At 39.2% G+C, this 19,673-nt stretch overlaps 1 long non-coding RNA gene across 1 annotated transcript in view; it reads right to left on the reverse strand.

Moving 5' to 3' along the window:
* Positions 1 to 19,673, reverse strand: part of LOC149126554 (uncharacterized) — a 519,369-nt gene that overhangs the window by 390,275 nt on the left and 109,421 nt on the right. The gene's annotated exons all lie outside the window — the stretch shown is intronic.

Genomic DNA, 19,673 nt, shown 5'->3' on the forward strand with positions numbered 1-19,673 from the left:
AAGTCCTTGGGTCCCTGTATCCACGTGGGAGACCTGGAAGAAGCTCCTGGCTCCTGGCTCTGGATTGGTGCAGCTCCGGCCATTGGGGCCATCTGGGAGTGAACCAGTGGATAGAAGACCTCTCTCTTGTATCTACCTCTCTCTGTTAACTCTATCTTTCAAATAAATAAAATAAATATTTTTTAAAAAAAGAAAGAAGGTCCAGATTCCTTGGAAAGGCATAAGGTTCTTCATTTACTGATATCTATGTTCTTTTGAATAAGGTCTCCCACCTGTATTTTACACTCTAGCATTCCTAGTTCATTCACGTTTTCTCACCACATCATTTGTCCTTTCACATCTCTGGGTCTTTGCATTAAATTCTTCCTTGCTTGGAATGGTTTTATACTCCTTGACCTTTTTGCAAACTCTTATTTGTTCTTCAAAGCCTCAATCAAGTTTCACTTTCTTCCTGAATCACTCATTACATTGTAGACCTAGTTTTCCTTCCTTTTGTTCTTGTTATCTTTAAAATCTTATCATTAATGGAATGTTTACAAATTAAGTTAGCCCTTTCATTTCCATAATTATATTTTCAGCATAGAAAAAAAACAAGAAAAGATTAAATGTACCAAACTTCACTTTTTATCATGTTTTAAAAATATCTTGAAGCTATTTATGAATATGCTATCAAAAGATCTTCAAATAAACAGACTGATAAATTTCAATATTTTAAAATAAGTATTTAGGGGGCCGGTGCCATGGCTCACTTGGTTAATCCTCCACCTGTGGCACTGGCATCCCATGTGGGCGCCGAGTTCTAGTCCCGGTTGCTCCTCTTCCAGTCCAGCTCTCTGCTGTGGCCCAGAAGGGCAGTGGAGGATGGCCCAGGTGCTTGGGGCCCTGCACCCACATGGGAGACCAGGAAGAGGCATCTTGCTCCTGGCTTCGGATCGGCGTGGTGGCCATTTGGGGAGTGAATCAATGGAAGGAAGACCTTTCTCTCTGTCTCTCTCACTGTCTAACTCTGTCAATTAAATTTAAAAATAAAATAAAATAAGTATTTAGGGAAAATGTTATTTGGAGTATTTATTTCAACATAATATAAAAATCTATGTCCAGAAAATGCATCTCTTATACTAAGTAATATCTTTTTAAAAACTGCATATTTCTTTAAATATGTTTCATCTCCAATTTTCATTTAAAACATTTAGTACAGGATATTCTATGATAGGAAGATTATTTTCAAGGGCATAGTGCTTTCTTTCTATACATAAAAATAGGGATGCAAAAATGAATAAATAATGCAATGAACATAAGTTCATGGGCCACTAGCTTAAAATGAAACATGACCAATACAGCAGGAACTCCAGCCCTAGTTGTCTTCACTGATACGCCTCTCTCATCCATTGAAATGACTGCTATGCTGAACTGGTTTAATTTTACATATGGTTTCTATGTGAACATAGGATTTTTTTTATTCGACAGGTAGAGTTACAGACAGTGAGAGAGAGAGAGTCAGAGAGAAAGGTCTTCCTTCCATTGGTTCACTCCCCCAAATGGCAGCCACGGCTGGCACTGCGCCGATCCAAAGCCAGGAGCCAGGTGCTTCCCCCTGGTTTCTCATGCGGGTACAGGGGCCCAAGCACTTGGGCCATCCTCCACTGCCCTCCCGGGATACAGCAGAGAGCTGGACTGGAAGAGGAGCAACTGGGACTAGAACCTGGTGCCCATATGAGATGCTGGCACTGCAGGCAGAGGATTAACCAAGTGGGCCATGGTGCCAGCCCCGTGAACATAGGATTTTACAAAATAATTAAACAAGTGCTCTTACTAGGGCTGTTTTGTGAGCCTGTATTTTAATCATTTTTTAAAAAGAAAGAATCCTGAGGCCAATGCTATGGCGTAGCGGATAAAGCTGCCACCTACAGTGCAGGCATCCCATATGGGTGCTGGTTCGAGTCTCAGCTAATACATTTCTGGTCCAGCTCTCTGTTATGGCCTAAGAAAGCAGTAAAGGATTACCGCAGTCCTTGGGCCCCTGCACCCATGTGGGAGACCTAGATCAGCCCAGCTCCAGTGGTTGCAGCCATTTGGAGAGTGAACCAGTAGATGGAAAACCTCTCTCTCTCTGTCTCTGCCTCTCTGTAATTCTTTCAAATAAATAAATAAGTCTTAAAAAAAAAAGTTCTAAGCATTAAGGTACTAAATAGAATAACCTGAATCTGATACCTAAGCTAAGTCAGTAATATTTGTTTCATTCATTCCACTCACCACTTTTCTTGACTTTTGCTGTATGCAGGCGACCTGCTAGCTGCCAGGGTAACAAAGTATGGCCCCCAGTCTCCAGAGGGTCTGAGAGAACATACATGAACATGTAATTACAACACAGTATGATGTGGTGAGGCCATAAAGACAAAGGGTGGATAGAGGAGGTGAAAGAGGACCACCAGAATGCAGCAACATAAATCTATCTGAGGAAGTCCACAAACTGAACCAAGTCCTTAAGAGTTAGAATGTTTCCAGATGTAAGAAAGAAGAATCCTTGTAAAGGAGAAATACCAAAGTCATAACTGGATCCTATTAACTCTCTGACTGATGTTCAAATTTCTTTTGCAAATATGTCTGGAATTTACCTGCTAAAAAGTTTTCTGAACTGAGAACATCTTAAAATTTTCAATTTTTAGATTGATCTTAACTCCTCATTCATTAGAATTCATTCACCTATACCCTTAAGTGGATTAACTATCAATAACACTGGTATAGTAATTATTTAACTGAGAACATAAAACACACAAGTGGTCTTAGAAATAGTAGAAAGTATCCAAATTATGTTAGAAATCAAACCAGCTGCCAAAGTAAGCTATTCCAACAAAAACAGACACAAAAGACCATGCCAACAAAAAGACAGCCTCTTTTGGAACTGGGGCTGACTTCCAGCCTCTTCCCGAGATACAGAACTAGACCAGAATATAAGGTGAAGGCTTGAACACAAGGAGCCTAGCCTAGTCCTATTCACAGAAGCCCTAGCATACTGTAGGAAATTTATGTCCAGTCCTGAGCTTGGAACCATCAGACAACTCCAAAAGAATACTGAGTTCCCCGTGTCCATCTATACTGCAACTGGTTCAGGCTGAAGCTTCTCTGCTCTTTAACATAGAATCCTTCAAAACTGCCTCACCCTCCAAGTTATCCTGAATTTCAAATAATAAAAAAAAAAGCTAGTAAATTTTTCTGTAGTATTTGCCTCATTCACAAACTCCCAAATGCATTACACCAAGTACATAGATATGTGTGTAAGGATGTGGTGATTCCCCTAAGATAACATACTGCATCCTTAAATATACTGATATTGATATAATCTCCTAGAATCAGATAATAAAACTAGAGCATGTGACCAGATGGAAAAAAGAAACTAGCATTGCCTCAAACTATTTATCAAGGATCCAATGAGAAACAGAAACTCCCATCATGTTTGGCTTTCAGGTTTTTTTTGTTTGTTTGTTTTAATTTATTTGTTTATTTGAAACACACAGAGAGAGGGAGAGGCTGACAGAGAGGTCTTCTATCCGCTGGTTTACTCCCCAACTGGCCAAAGCCAGGGTCCAGGTGCTTCTTCCAGGTCTCCCGTATGGATGGCAGGGGCTCAAGTACTTAGATCATCCTCTGCTGCTTTTCCCAGGCCATTAGCAATGAACTGGATCAGAAGTGGAGCAGCTGGGACTCGAACAGGTTTCTATATGAGATATCAGCACAGCAGGTGACAACTTTACCCAATATGCCACGACATCAGCCACAGGGCTTTTAGTTTCTATAGCAGTCAAAGTAAAAACCTATAAATTTCTGTTTTCATTCTCCCCTCTTGGAAATTCTTTCACATTCTGGACTTAGAGTTTTTAAAATTTTTAAGAATAATCAATGATCTGTATCTTATGGTTCAAATTCTTCAGAGGTTCCTCATTGACTTAAAATGATGTCCATATTCCTTAAAACAGTTAAAACCCTTTCAAAATGTGACCTCCATTTAGTACGCCAGCTTCATATCTCTTTAATTGTCTTCATTTCATACTTACCACTGCAGTCATCCTAAATCTTCCTCAAGTACCGTACTTATTCTGGCTGGCAAACTTCCGCACAACTTTTCCCTCTCTCACACTGTCACACACTCTTCCCAACTTTCACATTTCAAAATTCCACTAGGATAAACTTCCAGGCAACTTTTCCTGGCAATTATCAGAAAATAATCATTATAATTCTCATAATTATCAGCCTTTACTACTAATAATAACCTTTCTCTCTTCCATGTCCTGTACCCTGTTTTATTGCATTTATCACACTGTAATGTTATTACTTTAAATTCCTATCTCCCATATTTTGTTACAGGATTTTTAAGAAAGAAACAAAAATTATATTTTATCCCCTATGGAATGCAATAGTATCTGCAGTGAAGAATCTGACCCATTGCAGGGGTTCAATGTCAACTGAATTGACCTAAAGATGCTATTTCAGAATCAAGCTAATGAAAAATTTCTTCCAGGAGATATTCTATTACCATTTTAGTCTATTTCTAACCAGTTTGGTTCTCTTTTTAAAAAGAAATAAACCTATTTCTGGTTGGCATTCACATTGCCATTATAGCACTCAATATTACCATGGTGGGATCAATGACAGAAATGGTTATGCTTATTATTGCCTTATCTAGAGTCCTAATTATAATTTATAATTATTTCATATACTAGAAGTAATAACAATTAGTAATGTTCATTATTGCTAATATCTACTATTTATTGTGTTTCTGACATTAGAATTTATGCTTTTATATGATCATCTAATTCAATCCCCAAAACAACTCTTTCCCATTCCTTTTTTAAATAGATCTACTTTTTATATTAATTCGTTATTTATTTTGTGGTAGTACACATAAATTGTCTTCAGGGACCATTTGTCCAATATCCCTAAAGAAAAAAGTCAGGATACAGACATGAAAGTGTATTTAACACTTTTTCCTGAAAATATTTGCTTCAGGGGAATTTAATGTCTTTGCCCAGTGAGTCTTCCAGGGTAGGTTAATACATGAGTGAATTAAAAGCACGAACAAATGGCAATACTACAAGCATGGGGAGTTTATTGACTTGTAGTGTAGGAATACCTACTGATAGTACAGTTAGTGGCAGAAATACCTAGTGTGGTACATTCTGCCTTGACATACTGATGTAAAAATGAGTATTATTGATTAATTTTTTAAAAAGACAATTTTCCTGAGACTAGATTAGAATCTGAAAATGCTATTAACCTCACAGCAATGGAAAAGACTCTAACTCCATTTGATGGAGGCAGCTGAAGAGAAATTCAGGTTAAGGGCCAATCACCTCAGAAAAATTAGTTCACTGTACCAGTTGCAGTAGCAAGCAAATATGGTTTTGAACATTCTCCGATTAGATTTGATGTTTCTGGGAGTGTTGAATAGCTGGTGGGGGAATATGTGCATGAGTATCAGGTTCTGAAAGCATCCTCTTTTTTGTCTGTAGGCTTTAGGAAAAAAAAAAGAAAAATAATGCTTGTTTATTTATATATTCATTGGCTATTAAATAAGAATGGCCCCCTAAAAGAAAAATCATTGTCAATTTCAGTAACCCAAATACCTAATTTAAGGATCATCTACTATTTGATTTTCTGCTTTTTTCTTCTCTATTATATTCAAATGGATTTTTCTGTGTTTGGAGGATGCTGTATAGGGAGTTGTCTTTTTTTTTTTTTTTTTTTTTTTTTTTTTTTTTTTTGGACACATAAAGTTAGTGAGAGAGAGAGAGAGACAGAGAGAAAGGTCTTCCTTTTTCCATTGGTTCACCCCCCAAGTGGCTGCTACCGCTGGTGCCTTGCGGCCAGCGCACTGTGTGGATCCGAAGCTAGGAGCCAGGTGCTTCTCCTGGTCTCCTAAGCGGGTGCAGGACCCAAGCACCTGGCCCATCCTCCACTGCACTCCCGTGCCATGGCAGAGAGCTAGTCCTAAAGAGGAGCAACCGGGACGGGAGTTTTCTTTAATATGAGAAATCTGAGGAACAAAATTATAAACAATGAAAGTATTAAGTTTAGAGTTGCCAACAGTTTGAATTGGATTTTAAAAAGAAAATTTGTGGCTGGCACCACAGCTCACTTGGCTAATCCCCCGCCTGTGGCACCAGCACCCTGGGTTCTAGTCCCGGTTGGGGTACCAGATTCTGTCCTAGTTGCTCCTCTTCCAGTCTAGCTCTCTGCTGTGGCCCAGGAAGGCAGTGGAGGATGGCCCAAGTGCTTGGGCCCTGCACTCGTATGGGAAACCAGGAGGAAGCACCTGGCTCCTGGCTTTGGTTCGCCACAGCGCACCAGCTATAGTGGTCATTTGGGGAGTGAACCAATGGAAGGAAGACCTTTCTCTCTGTCTCTCTCTCTCTCTCTCTCTCTGTCTAACTCTGCCTGTCAAAAAGAAAAAAAGAAAATTTGCTAGTAAAAATAGCCAAAAGCTAGCTGTAAAGAATGTATATTTTAAGTGAAAATTGGTAAGACAGAGTTAAAGATCTGAAACTTACAAATTTTGTTATTTACCCAAATTAACCATTCCAAAAGTACTTTTTGTTTATATTAAATAATGCAACTAATTCTTTTATTAAAATTAAACTCTCATTTTCATCAAAATAGAACAGTTTCTTACCAAGGGAAAAAGAAACATTTCAATGTTAGTTTTTAAAGCCCAGGTTTGTTTGTGATTTTTTTTTTCACACATACATTTATTTATTCTACACAACAATCCTGTGAGGGCTCTAAGATAACATTTGTTATAACATGTTACAGATGAAGTCAGGTGATTTGCCCACAATCATGGCACTCAGAAAAGGCACAACAGGTTCCCCTTATGGCGTACAAAAGGAAAAATTTTACTGAACTCTTTCTCAAGGTAATTGGAGGATTCCCATCAAAAGAAAGAAGTGGAATAAAAGGAACTTATTTACTGGGCTTCTACAACTTGCATTATCTTTCACTCATTCGATTCCTACTATATACAATTATCTCATTTAGCCTATATGATGTGAAGGCTTGAGATCCCACTTTTATAAATGAGCCTTAGAGATGCTATCGGTCCATGTTATCCAGCTTGTGACAGAGCAAAAACTTAAGCTGGATCTAGCTGATATGAGTTGATACTTTTTCTGAAACATAAGGCCACTGCCACCTAATTTCCCAGGTGATACCTCAGTGCCATTTCCATGAGTGCCCAACCAGATGTCTTATACACCAGATGTCTTCTATATTTATATAGATGTATACAGTGGTCCTTTGAGTTGTGAAACATTCTTTTGCCAGTTAAAGCCCAGTTTAAAACACAAAAGGTAGTGAAAATTGAATTATAAGTGGAAAAGTGATGGCTAAAATGATTAGAAGGCGATTTTGAAGGTAGTTTTAGTAAAACAATATATTTATAAAGAATTCTTAGACATTAAGGGAATTACAGAATAAAGATGGATATAAACCGAAAATCCACTCAAGGGATAATAATTTGCACAAGTATAATTATGTGCAAATATAAAATTAATAACTGCCGCTAGCGTCTCGGGGAGTCTGGCCAGCAGACTCAACCCAGGGCCCACAACGACAGTTTCTCGGGCGAGAAAAGAACGCTTATCGGTCTTCAGTAGACTTTTTATTAGAGAAAATAGACGTGACAGACGTAGAAAGGAAGGAGGAAAGGAGAGGAGAGAGAGAGCTTCCGCCTTACACCCGTGGCTTATATACAAAATGTGGCCAATCGGAAGCAAGCTAGAGTCCATGCATCAGGCACACCAATCCGGTCTCTGTTCACGTGAAGGGCACGCGTCCTTTGGCCAATGAGGTGAGGTGTCACGCAGCAGGCAGGCAGGCAGACTCACTGCGGGGGTCCTGGAGCCATCTTGTTGTTTACCGCAACCTCGGTCCCTCTGCCTCCGGAGAGCGCTACCCATTGGAAAGCCCCCGGTCAAAACTGAAACTGAAAACCTCCGCCTAGCAATGCCACCGCGGACTATTCCCCAACAAATAACCATCACTAATAATCAAAGCATAGTATCCAAACATCAATGTGATGCCACCATAAGAAATCTTTTTTTAAATTTCAAATATAGATAATATATACAGGGAAAGCTATGGTAAACTAATACCTACATAATCCTTTCAGAAAGCAATATGTAAGGATTTGTATTTTGTTTTTGTATTTTCTTTTGATATGTTAATGTCATGTCTCATAATTTATTTTGAAAGTGATTAAAAAAATAGGAAAGTGATATGAAAGTAACAGAGGTGCCAAAATGGCTGAATAGGGAAAAGACATACTGCTTTAGACAAGGGGAAAATAGCAGAAAAAAAAGTGGAGGAAGTGCATTCCTAGGGGAGAGTTGGAGAGAAATCTGCAATGGAAATTCCACAGAAGGAAGAGGGATGCCATGGATCAGCACGTAAGATGTGGACACACAGCAACGAGCACAGACGCAATATGCAATCCCTGCAGCTAAGAGCTGGAGGATGTGCTAGCTTTGGAGAGCAAGGGGAAAGCAGACTACAGCAGCCCATGCCACTGGTGATATTGCCAGAGGGAGAGCCCTGTGGACCACATTGTCTGAGTTCACCTGTAGCCCTAACAAGGGGCAGAGAACCCACCTAACCTAGCAAAGAAAAAAGCACCTCTTTTCTCCCCATCAACTGCACAATGGCAACGAGCATACTGCAGGGAGAAGGTGCCATTTTGACACCAGTAGCAGCTGCAGAGGCTCTTGTGTGTGCGTGTGATCAGGAGATTTTTACCAGAGAGAAAAAATGTGCATTCCCCACTGATATTGATTCTGGCTGGGAAGGCTGACTGGGGGCTGGGTACACACATAGGACTGTGAGGTGCCCCTAACCTCTCAATACATCACAGGCTCCAGGACTGAAACCACCAAGGCAGAGCACCCGCAGGCAGCTGGCTCTGGAAATATCTCTGCTCTCCTCATGGACAGGACAGGAGTGGATCTACTGCACCTTCTGATTGTGGGAGCCTTGTGTGCTGAGACTATAAGAACTATGTGCATGATAGGGTGCTGAGTGTATCAGATTCTCTGAGCAATCACTGTTTCTAGCGCAAGAGCTTCAGGGCTCCCTGAGAGCCTGAAGTAGGTCATTGCTGTGGGATCTATGCTCACACTGAGGAATGCACACGTCATTTGCGAGGGTGAGGGTTGCACCCACTGTTGGTTAGCCCTGGGCACTGAACATCTTGAAAGAGATGAGCTTAGGGTATGATTATACCAAGAGAAGTTATCATACTCTCCCCCTGCTACAATAGAGGAGATCAACCATGCCCAACATAAGTGTCACCCTAACATGATATTCATGCTAACATGGAACACTAACCAGAACTCCCTGGCAACACCTAGTGTGGGTGATCCTGTGCCTGGATGGGAGACTGCCTGCCTAGCCCACGCAGGAGGTTAAGATCTCATGGCACACCATGCCTCCCAGGAAGGGTCCTATGATCTGACTGCTGGCAGGTAGCAGAAGCCACAGGCACATTTCCCCCACTCCCACTTCCTGTGAAGGGCCTTATAATTGTCAATCAGGTAAACAGCCTCCCAGGTGGGGCCCAGACCCATAAGGACCACCTGGAAAACTACATAGGCTACGTGACCCTCAAGCTGATTGGAGAAGCATAGCAGACCCAATATTGGCTTTATCCTATGGTTAGTGTTGCACTGAAGTAGCTACACCCCCTCTGCCTGCCCTTTAAAAGCTTGTGCTGGATTGTTAATAAATGCACATATTCACTGAAACTTGTCCCTGGCGATTCTTGTCAAAGAATGCCATCACCCCACCATCCTGACAGTGTGGGCCTCGTAAGACGAGCCTGCAACCTAGCACCCACCTCTAGGTATTCACTAAAAGAAAAGACACTCCACTAAGCCACAGGGGAATAGTTCAAAGGTAAAATCCATCAAAGGAGAAAATCAACAAGTATTTTCAAAAATGCCTGAAAATAAAGGCAGAAGTTCAGTAAACAAGAATGAGGAAGACAACATGACTCCCCAAAAGGAACATAGCACTTCAATATTAGATGGGAAGATGAAGAGATTGATGAAATGCCTGAAAAGGAATTCAAAGGATTGATCACAGGATTACTCAGAAACAATGGGAAGTAAATTCACAAGTTAAAAAAAATCTATATATGACAATGAGGAAAAATTTTCCCATGAGATTGAGATTTTGAAGAGAAATCAAACTGAAGTATTAGAAATGAAAAATTCAATATGTCAAACAAAAAACACAGTAGAAAGCCTCAACAATGGACTTGGAAAGGAAAAAGAAAGAACATCATTCAAGCTAGAAGACAAATCTTTGAAATATCTCAAACAAAAAAAAAAAGAAGAAACTAGGAAAATTATAAACAATGTTCAAGATTTATGGGATACTATCAAACAACCCAATATATAGGTTTTGGGAGTTGTTGAAGCTGTTGAAATAGAGTGGAAGGGCTGGCACTGTGGCGTGGGTAATACTGCAACCTGCAGTGCCAGCATCCCATATGAATGCTAGTTCAAATCCTGGCTGCTCTACTTTCAATCCAACTCTCTGCTATGGCCTGAGAAAGCAGTAGAAGATGGCCCAAGTACTTGGGCCTCTGCACACACATGGGAGACCTGGAAGAAGCTCCAGGCTCCTGGCATCAGATCAGCCCAGCTCCAGCCATAGTGGCCATTTGGGGAGTGAATCAGCAGATGGACGACTTTCTCTCTCTTTCTCTGCTCTGTCTCTCTGTAACTCTGCCTTTCAAATAATAAATAAATAAATGTTAAGAAAAAGAAACAGAATGGATTAGAAGGTCTATTCAGTGAAATGATTACTGAAAATTTCCCTAAATAGGAGAAAGGAAGGGATATCAAATTACACAAGGCATAGAATTAATAATAGAGAAGACCAGAAAAGATCTACATCATGACATATTGTAGTCAAATTTTCAACATTAAAACACAAAGAAAATATTGTGCATGAGAAAATGTGCATGAGAAAAATGCCAGATTTCTTTCAGAGAATTTCCAATTAGACTTACATTTTTTTTGACAGGCAGAGTTAGACAGTGAGAGAGAGAAAGAGTTATAGACAGTGAGAGAGAGACAGAGAGAAAGGTCTTCCTTCCATTGGTTCACTCCCCTAATGCCCTCTACAGCCAGCACTGTGCCGATCCAAAGCAAGGAGCCAGGTACCTCCTCCCAGTCTCCCATGCGGGTGCAGGGACCCAAGCACTTGGGCCACCCTCCACTGCCCTCCCGGGCCACAGCACAGAGCTGGACTGGAAGAGGAGCAACTGGGACTAGTACCCGGCACCCCAACCGGGACTAGAACCTGGGATGCTGGCGCTGCAGGCAGAGGATTAACAAAGTGAGCCATGACACCGTCTTCCAATTAGACTTACAGCTGATTTCTCATCAGAAATCCTACAGGCCATGAGAGATGGAAAGGCATAATCCGAGACTTAAAAGAAAAAACTGTCAACCCACAACATTGTGCCATGCAAAGCTCTCATTTACGAATAAAGGTGAAATAAAGACTTGCCTTAACAAACACAAATCAAAAGAATTTCTCACCACTCATTCAGCCTTACAAATGATGCTTAAGGATGTGCTACACACAAAAACACAGAAAGATGGCCATCATTATGAAAGAATGTAAAGGCAGGAAATCTGGTAAAAGTACAAAGGAAATCCAAAGCAAACTATAGCAATATTTATGGAAAAATAGCAGGGCCGAGTTGTTAATTTTCAATTATACTTTGAATGAAACTTGCCTAAATTCTCCAACTAAAACATATACACTGGCTGAATGGATTAAAAACCAAGACTCATCTATCTGCTGCCCGCAAAAAACACACCTCACCAACTAAGAAAAAGGCAACCTCAAAATGAAAGGATGGAAAAAGATATTCCATGCTAATAAAAAGCAAAATTCAGTAGATATAGCCATCCTTATATCAGATAAATAGAATTTAACACAAAAAAAAAGTTAGAAGAGACAAAGAAGCATTATGTAATGATTTAGGATCAAGTCAACAGGAAGGTGTGACTATAATAAATATATAAGCACCTAATTCCAGGGCACTTGGCTATTTTAAACAAACATTAATGGATCTAAAGGGAGACATAGACTCCAGTACAATAGTAACAGGGAACTTCACACCCTACTTTCATTAATGGACAGATCAACTAGACAGAAAATCAACAAAGAAACAGCAAAGCTAATCTACACTATGGACCAAATGAACCTAACTGTTATGTACTGCATTTTCATCCCACAATTGCAGAATACACATTCTTTTTATCAGTCCATGAAACTTTCTCTAGGATAGACCATATACTCAGCCACAAAGAAAGTCTCAGCAAATTCAAAATTGAAATCATGCCATGCATCTTCTCTGACCACAACAAAATGATGCTGGAAATTAACAACACAAGAATCTCTAGAAAATGTGAAAACACATGGAAACTGAACAACATCTTCCTGAATGAACAGTTGGTCATACAAGAAATCAAAATGGAAATAAAAAAATTCCTTGAAACAAATGAAGATGAAAATACAACATATGAAAATTTAGGGGATACAGCAAAAGCAGGAAAGAGGGAAGTTTATAGCAATTGGTGCCTACACAAAAAAAATTGGAAAGGCATCAAATACATAAGCTATTTATGCATTTCCAGAACATTGAAAAACAAAACAAACTGAGCCCAAAATTAGTAGGAGGAAATAAATAATTAAAATTAGAGAATAAACAAAATTGAAATAAAAAAATGAGGATCAGTGAAATTAAGTGCCTTTTTTTGGAAAAAAAAAAGATAGACCATTGACCCAAATCAATAAAATAAGATGAAAAAGGAGATGCATTAACAAATATCACAGAAATAGAAGCAATCATCAAGAATTAAGACAAACAGCTATAAAGATCTAAATGCCAAGAAATTGAGAAACTTAGAAGAAATGGATAGATTCCTGAACATATACAATCTACCTAAATTGAGTCATGAAGACATAAAAAGTCCAAACAGACCGATAACCAAGGAAGATATTGAATCATTAATATAGACCCTCCAGTGGCTGGTGCTGTGGCGTAGTGGGTAAAGCCATTATATGTGGTGCCAGCATCCCACATGGGTTCCAGTTTGAGTCCCAGCTGCTCTACTCCCCATCCAGCTCTCTGCTAAGTCATGGGAAAGAAATAGAAGATGGTCCAAGTACTTGGGCCCCTGCACCCACATGAGAGACCCAGAATAAGCTCCTTGCTCCTGGATTCAAATTAGCCCACTCTGGCCATTGCAGCCATTTGGGGAATGAACCAAAGGATGGAAGATCTGTCTGTCTGTCTGTCTGTCTCTCTCTCTCTCTCTCTTTCTCCCCCTCCTCTGTAAAAAAAAGGAAAGGGAAGGGAAGGGAAGGGAAGGGAAGGGAAGGGAAGGGAAGGGAAGGGAAGGAAAGGAAAGGAAAGGAAAGGAAAGGAAAGGAAAGGAAAGGAAAGGAAAGGAAAGGAAAGGAAAGGAAAGGAAAGGAGACCCTTCCCATCAAAGTAAAGCTCAAGACTGGATCTCAATAGATATAGAGAAAGCATTTCATAAAATATAATATCCGTTCTTGATAAAATCTTTAAGCAAATTGGGTATAGAAGGAACATTCCTCAACACAATCAAGTCAATTTATGAAAACCCATGGCCAGTGTCATACTGAATGGGGAAAAGTTGGAAGCATTCCCATTGAGATCCAGAACCAGACCAATATGCCCTTCCTCAACATTGCTATTCAATATATTATTGAAAGTTTTGGCCAAGCCATTAGACAAGAAAAAAATCAAAGGGATTCAAATTAAGAATGAGGAAGTCAAACTATCCCTATTTACAGATGACATGATTCTATATATAGGGGATCCAAAAGACTCCACCAAGAGACTTTTGGAATTCATAGAAGAGTTTGGGAGAGTAGCAGGATATAAAATCAACACAAAAAATCAACAGCCTTTGTATACACAGACAATTCTATGACTGAAAAAGAACTTCTAAGATCGATCCCATCATAATAGCTACCAAAATAATCAAATATCTTGGAATAAACTCAGCGAAGGATACCAAAAATCTCTACAATGAATATTGCCAAACATTAAAGAAAGAAATAGAAAAAGATACCAAAAAATGGAAAAATCTTCCATGTTCATGGATTGGAAGAATCAATATCACCAAAATGTCCATTCTTCTAAAAGCAATTTACAGATTCCATGTGATATCAATCAAAATACCAAAGACATTCTTCTCAGATCTAGAAAAAAATGATGCTGAAATTCATACGGAAACACCAAATATCTAAAGCAATCTTATACAACACAAACAAAGCTGGAGGCATCACAATAACAGATTTCAAGACATACTACAAGGCAGTTATAATCAAAACAGCCTGGTACTGGCACAGAACAGATGGATAGACAATCAAACAGAATAGAAACACCAGAAATCAAACCAAGCATCTACAACCAATTTATCTTTGACAAAGGAGCTGAAACCAATACCCGGAGCAAGGACAGTCTCTTCAACAAATGGTGCTGGGAAAACTTGATTTCCACATGCAGGAGTATGAAGCAGGACCCCCACTTTATACTTTACACAAATAATCAATTCAAAATGGATTACAGACCTAAATCTATGACATGATACTATCAAATTACTAGAGAACATAGGGGAAACCCTGTAAGACATTGGCACAGGCAAATATTTCTTGAAAAGATCCCAGAGACACTGGCAATCAAAGCCAAAATTTGGCTTTGGGATTATATCAAATAGGAAGCTTCTGTACTGAAAAAGAAACACTCAGGAAAGTGAAGAGGCAACAGACAGAATGGGAGAAATTATTTGCAAACAATGCAACTGATGAAGGATTAATAACCAAAATATATAAAGAGATCAAGAAACTCTACAACAACAAATAACCCAGTAAAGAAATGGGCCAAGGATTTAAACAGACATTTTTCAAAAGAGGATATCCAAATGACCAACATGACACATGAAAAGATGCTCAAGATCACTAGCCATCAGGGAAATGCAAATCAAAACCACAATGAGGTTTCACCTCACTCCAAGTAGAATGGCTTTCATACAGAAATCAACAAACAACAAATGCTGGCAAGGATGTGGGGGAAAAGGTACCCTAATCCACTGTTGGTGGGAATGTAAACTGGTCAAACTACTATGGAAATCAGTTTGGAGATGCCTCAGAAATCTGAATATAGACCTATCATAAGATCCAGCCACCCCACTCCTGGAAATTTACTCAATGGAAATGAAATTAGCAAATAAAAGAGTTATCTGCACCCCCTGTTTATTGCAGCTCAATTCACAATAGCTAAAACATGGAATCAAATTATGGGATATATACTCCATGAAATACTACACAGCAGTAAAAAAAAAAAATGAAATCCGGTCATTTGCAATAAAATGGATGAATCTGGAAAACATCATACTCAGTGAAATAAGCCAGTTCCAAAGGGACAAATACATATGTTCTCTTTGATCTGTGATAACTAATAGAGCACCTAAAAGGAAATCTTTAGAAGTGAAATTGACACTTTGAGAAGCAATGACTTGAACAGCAATTGTCTTGACTGCTGAGGAACAGTTTTTTGGTTTTGTTTGTTTCTTTTTCTTAATGGATAATGGGACTGGGAATGGGAGAGGGAGGATGAGGTGGGGTGGGATTAGGGGTCAAAGGGCAGGTATGCTGGGAAGAACCACTATATTCCTCAAGTTGTACTTACGAAACTTGTACTCATTAAATAAATGGTTTCTTTGGGGGAAAAAGACAAAGCCAGCATTATATTGAATGGGAAAAAGTTGGAAACAGTTCTACTAAGATCCAGAACCAGACAAGGATGTCTACTCTCACCACTGCTATTCAATATAGTCCTGGAAGTTTTAGCCAGAGTCATCAGGCAAGAAAAAGAAATCAAAGGTATGATACAAATTGGAAAGGAGGAAGTCAAATTATCCCTGTTTACAGTTGACAGAATTCTATATATAAAGGGGAACCAAAAGACTCCACTAAGAGACTATTGGAACTCATAAGAGAGTTTGGTAAAGTGGCAGGAAATAAAATTAACACATGGTAGAACAGCAAGGTGGTATAGTAGGCTAAGCCTCTGCCTGCATTGCCAGCATCCCATATGAGATGCAATGAAATACAGCCCAGAAATAAATTGTTCTGTCACTGGTTAATCAAAGTTAGACATGAAATACATATGAATTTTTGAAAAATTATAACATAATTAAACAGGGAATCATTTAGACATATTGAACAGTATTTGCTGAGTTAATAGCATTTTAGCCAGACATTAATCACACATTCTGTTACTTCCTAAAACTCTCAAGTTATTTTTAGTTCTTGGTTTACTTGCATTTATCTTTCCTACATAAAAATCCATAAAAGGAAGGGGTCGGCACTGTGGTGTAGTGGGTAAGGCCGCCACCTGCAGTGCCGGCATCCCATAAGGGTGCCGGTTCGAGTCCCGGCTACTCCACTTCTGATCCAGCTCTCTGCTCTGCCCTGGGAAAGCAGTAGAAGATGATCCAAGTCCTTGGGCCCCTGCACCCACATGGGAGACCTGGAAGAAGCTCCTGCTCCTGACTTCAGATTGGCACAGCTCTGGCCGTTGTGGTCATTTGGAGAGTGTACCAGCAGAAGGAAGACCTCTCTTTCTCTCTCTGCCTCTTTCTCTCTATAACTTTCAAGTAAACAAACAAACTCTTTTTAAAAAAAATCCATAAAAGGAGTCAAGAACAACCCCTGTAAAAATCTGATGTGTTTGATCCATTGTTTCCACCAAGAGAAACCTTACGTCACAGCATTGTTCTTTCCACCATGTTTGAAATTATCTCCTTTAGACTGATTTCTATTAGATTATGACAGAGGCAGGCCTTTGGTGCAGTAGTTAAGGAGCTATTTGGGATGCCCACATACCATATCAGAGTGCCTGGGTGCCAGTCAATCCCCACTCCCAATTCCAGCTTCCTGCCAATGCACACACTTGGTGACATCAGATGATGGCTCAAGTACTTGAGTCCCTACAACCCACAGGGGAGAACTGGATTGAGCTGCAGCTCTGGCCTAGCCTAGCCCTGGCTTTGTGGGCATTTGGGTAATAAACAAAAGGATGCGCTCTTTCTTCCTATCCCCTTTTGCCCCTCCCTCTCCTCTCTTCCTCTCTTCTCCCCTGCTTTAAAAAAAAAAAATAGATGACAGCTAATACCAAGAAGAAAATACCTATGTTCTAGCATGCAGATTTTCTATGAATTCTCTGTCATATGTTAGTCGGATTAGCTAGGAGCTCCAAGGAATCTGAGGCTAAAATATGGGAAGTAAGTGAAATGGAATGGGGAAACATAGCAATGTCAAACTATGGTAGAAACCCAGGTAAGAACCGTCTAGAATTATAGCAGTTCTGCAACAAATGTGTGGAAAGAAACACATGAAAGGAAAGATCCTGCTTATCAACCCTCAAACTGGAGGATACAAATATCCAAGCCACTTAACAAGATATGGTATATAACTATTTCTCCAGCTAAATGACTTTTTAAAAGAATTTTTTTTGCTGTGAGAATTTTCATTTCCTGTGATCAACACAATATCTAAATATTTGTATTTAATTCCTACCTAGATTTTACCATCAATAATGATAGAAAAAATGATCAAAGGCTTGGCAATTAGACAAGGAGTTTCAACTATATACATCATTCACTAGGCTACGCAGCCTCAAGTAATTCACTCAAAATAACAGTTTGTTGTACAGATTGAGCCCATTGAATCATGACTCAGTCTCTATTGGTTCAAAGCCCAGGACTATCTTTTCAACAATGGTTACATTCTTAGTGTAGGAATTCATTGTATTTTCTACCCAAAGTCTTATTAACCATTCTAGTCAATCCAAGAAATTCTTCAACTATGATATGTTTAAGAAAGATCACACACTACTCTATAATGAAACTATGTGCTTCTTGTAGAAGTGAATCTACTACCAGTAACAGAGTTGAAGCATATATCACTAGTTAGGTTAGTAGAAATAATTCATTCCTTTGGTCATAGGGTTGGTTCACAAATGACAAATGAGGTGGGTATTTAACCTAGTGCTTAGGACACCAGTTAAGATACCACATCCCATCAGAATGTCTGAGTCCCATGTTCATCTACAACTCCTGACTCCAGCTTCTTGCAAATGTAAACCTTAGGAGGCAGCAAGTGACAACTCAAGTAATTAGGTTGCTGCCACCCAAATGAGAGACTTTGATTAAGTTTTTACTGCTCTCTTTGGCCCAGCCCATTCTCAGCCATTGAGGACATTTGGGGAGTTAACCAACCAATGGGAGCCCTCACTGCCACACACATACACACCCTGCCTATCTCAAATAAACATTTTTTTAAAAAGAGAAATAAAACAGCATATGACCATTGAGACCCAACCTGTGAATTGTGCTACTTAAACTGAAAGCCACGTTCTTCCAGTCAAACATGAACCTAAAATATAGGCCTGAAGCTCTAAGAATAAATCTAAGAATAAATCATCACTAGGAAAGTAAATCACAGATTTTTCCAAAATAATTTCAGTATTTCAAAAGGAAAATGATTTTACAGAAATAACCTGAATTTGAGATTGTAGAGAGATTCAACAGTAGTTATATTCATCTTTCTTTAATACAACCTAGACATTTTTATTTTCAAATTACATTTATAAATTCCCTTTCCATTCCTTTCCTTTCCTTTTGTCATAGTTTTTTAAAAACTTTTAACACCTAGAAGTTGCACATATTTATTGGATACAATGTAATGTTTTGACATATATATGTTTTGACAAATATATGTGTGTGTGTGCGTGTGTGTATATACACTATATATAAGGTCCAATCAGGGCAAAAATATATATCTCCTCAAACACATAATATTTCTTTATGAATATTCAAAATACTTTCTTCTCATTTGTTAAAGAAACATACAATACAGTATCATTTTATATAGATATATTTCTTAATCTTAACTAGAACATAGGACCTGTTAAATAACTTTTCCTATCTCTCCATTCCACCATCTCTCCCAACTTCTGGTAAACACCATTAGATTTTCAATTTCTATTAGACCATGTTTTAAAGAATCCACCTATAAGAAAGATAATGTGGTACTTATTTTTCTGTGCCTGGCTTATTTAACTTAATGATATCTAGTTTCATTCATGTTTATGTAAATTGACAGAATTTCTACCTTTTATGGCTGGATAGAATCCCATTGTGTATGTACCATATTTTTATTAAAATTTATGTACTCATTTATTGAAATGCATAGAGAAGCCTGCGCTGTGGCACAGTGGGTAAAGCCGCCACCTGCAGGGCTGGCATCCCATATGGGGGCCAATTCAAGTACCAGCTGCTCCATTTCCAATCTAGCTCTCTGCTATGGCCTGGGAAAGCAGCAGAAGATGGCCTAAGTCCTTGGGTCCTTCCACCCATGCAGGAGACCTGAAAGAAGCTCCTGGATTCTGGCTTTGGATGGGTGCAGCTCTAGCCATTGCAGCCAACTGGGGAGTGTGGGGAGCAAACCGGACTAGACTGTTACTGGAATTAAGACTTATTCTATGCATCTGCTCTCCCACA

This window comes from Oryctolagus cuniculus, chromosome 5 (assembly GCF_051225735.1).
Source record: "Oryctolagus cuniculus isolate XC-2025 breed Fujian yellow rabbit chromosome 5, ASM5122573v1, whole genome shotgun sequence".
Taxonomy (NCBI): domain Eukaryota; kingdom Metazoa; phylum Chordata; class Mammalia; order Lagomorpha; family Leporidae; genus Oryctolagus; species Oryctolagus cuniculus.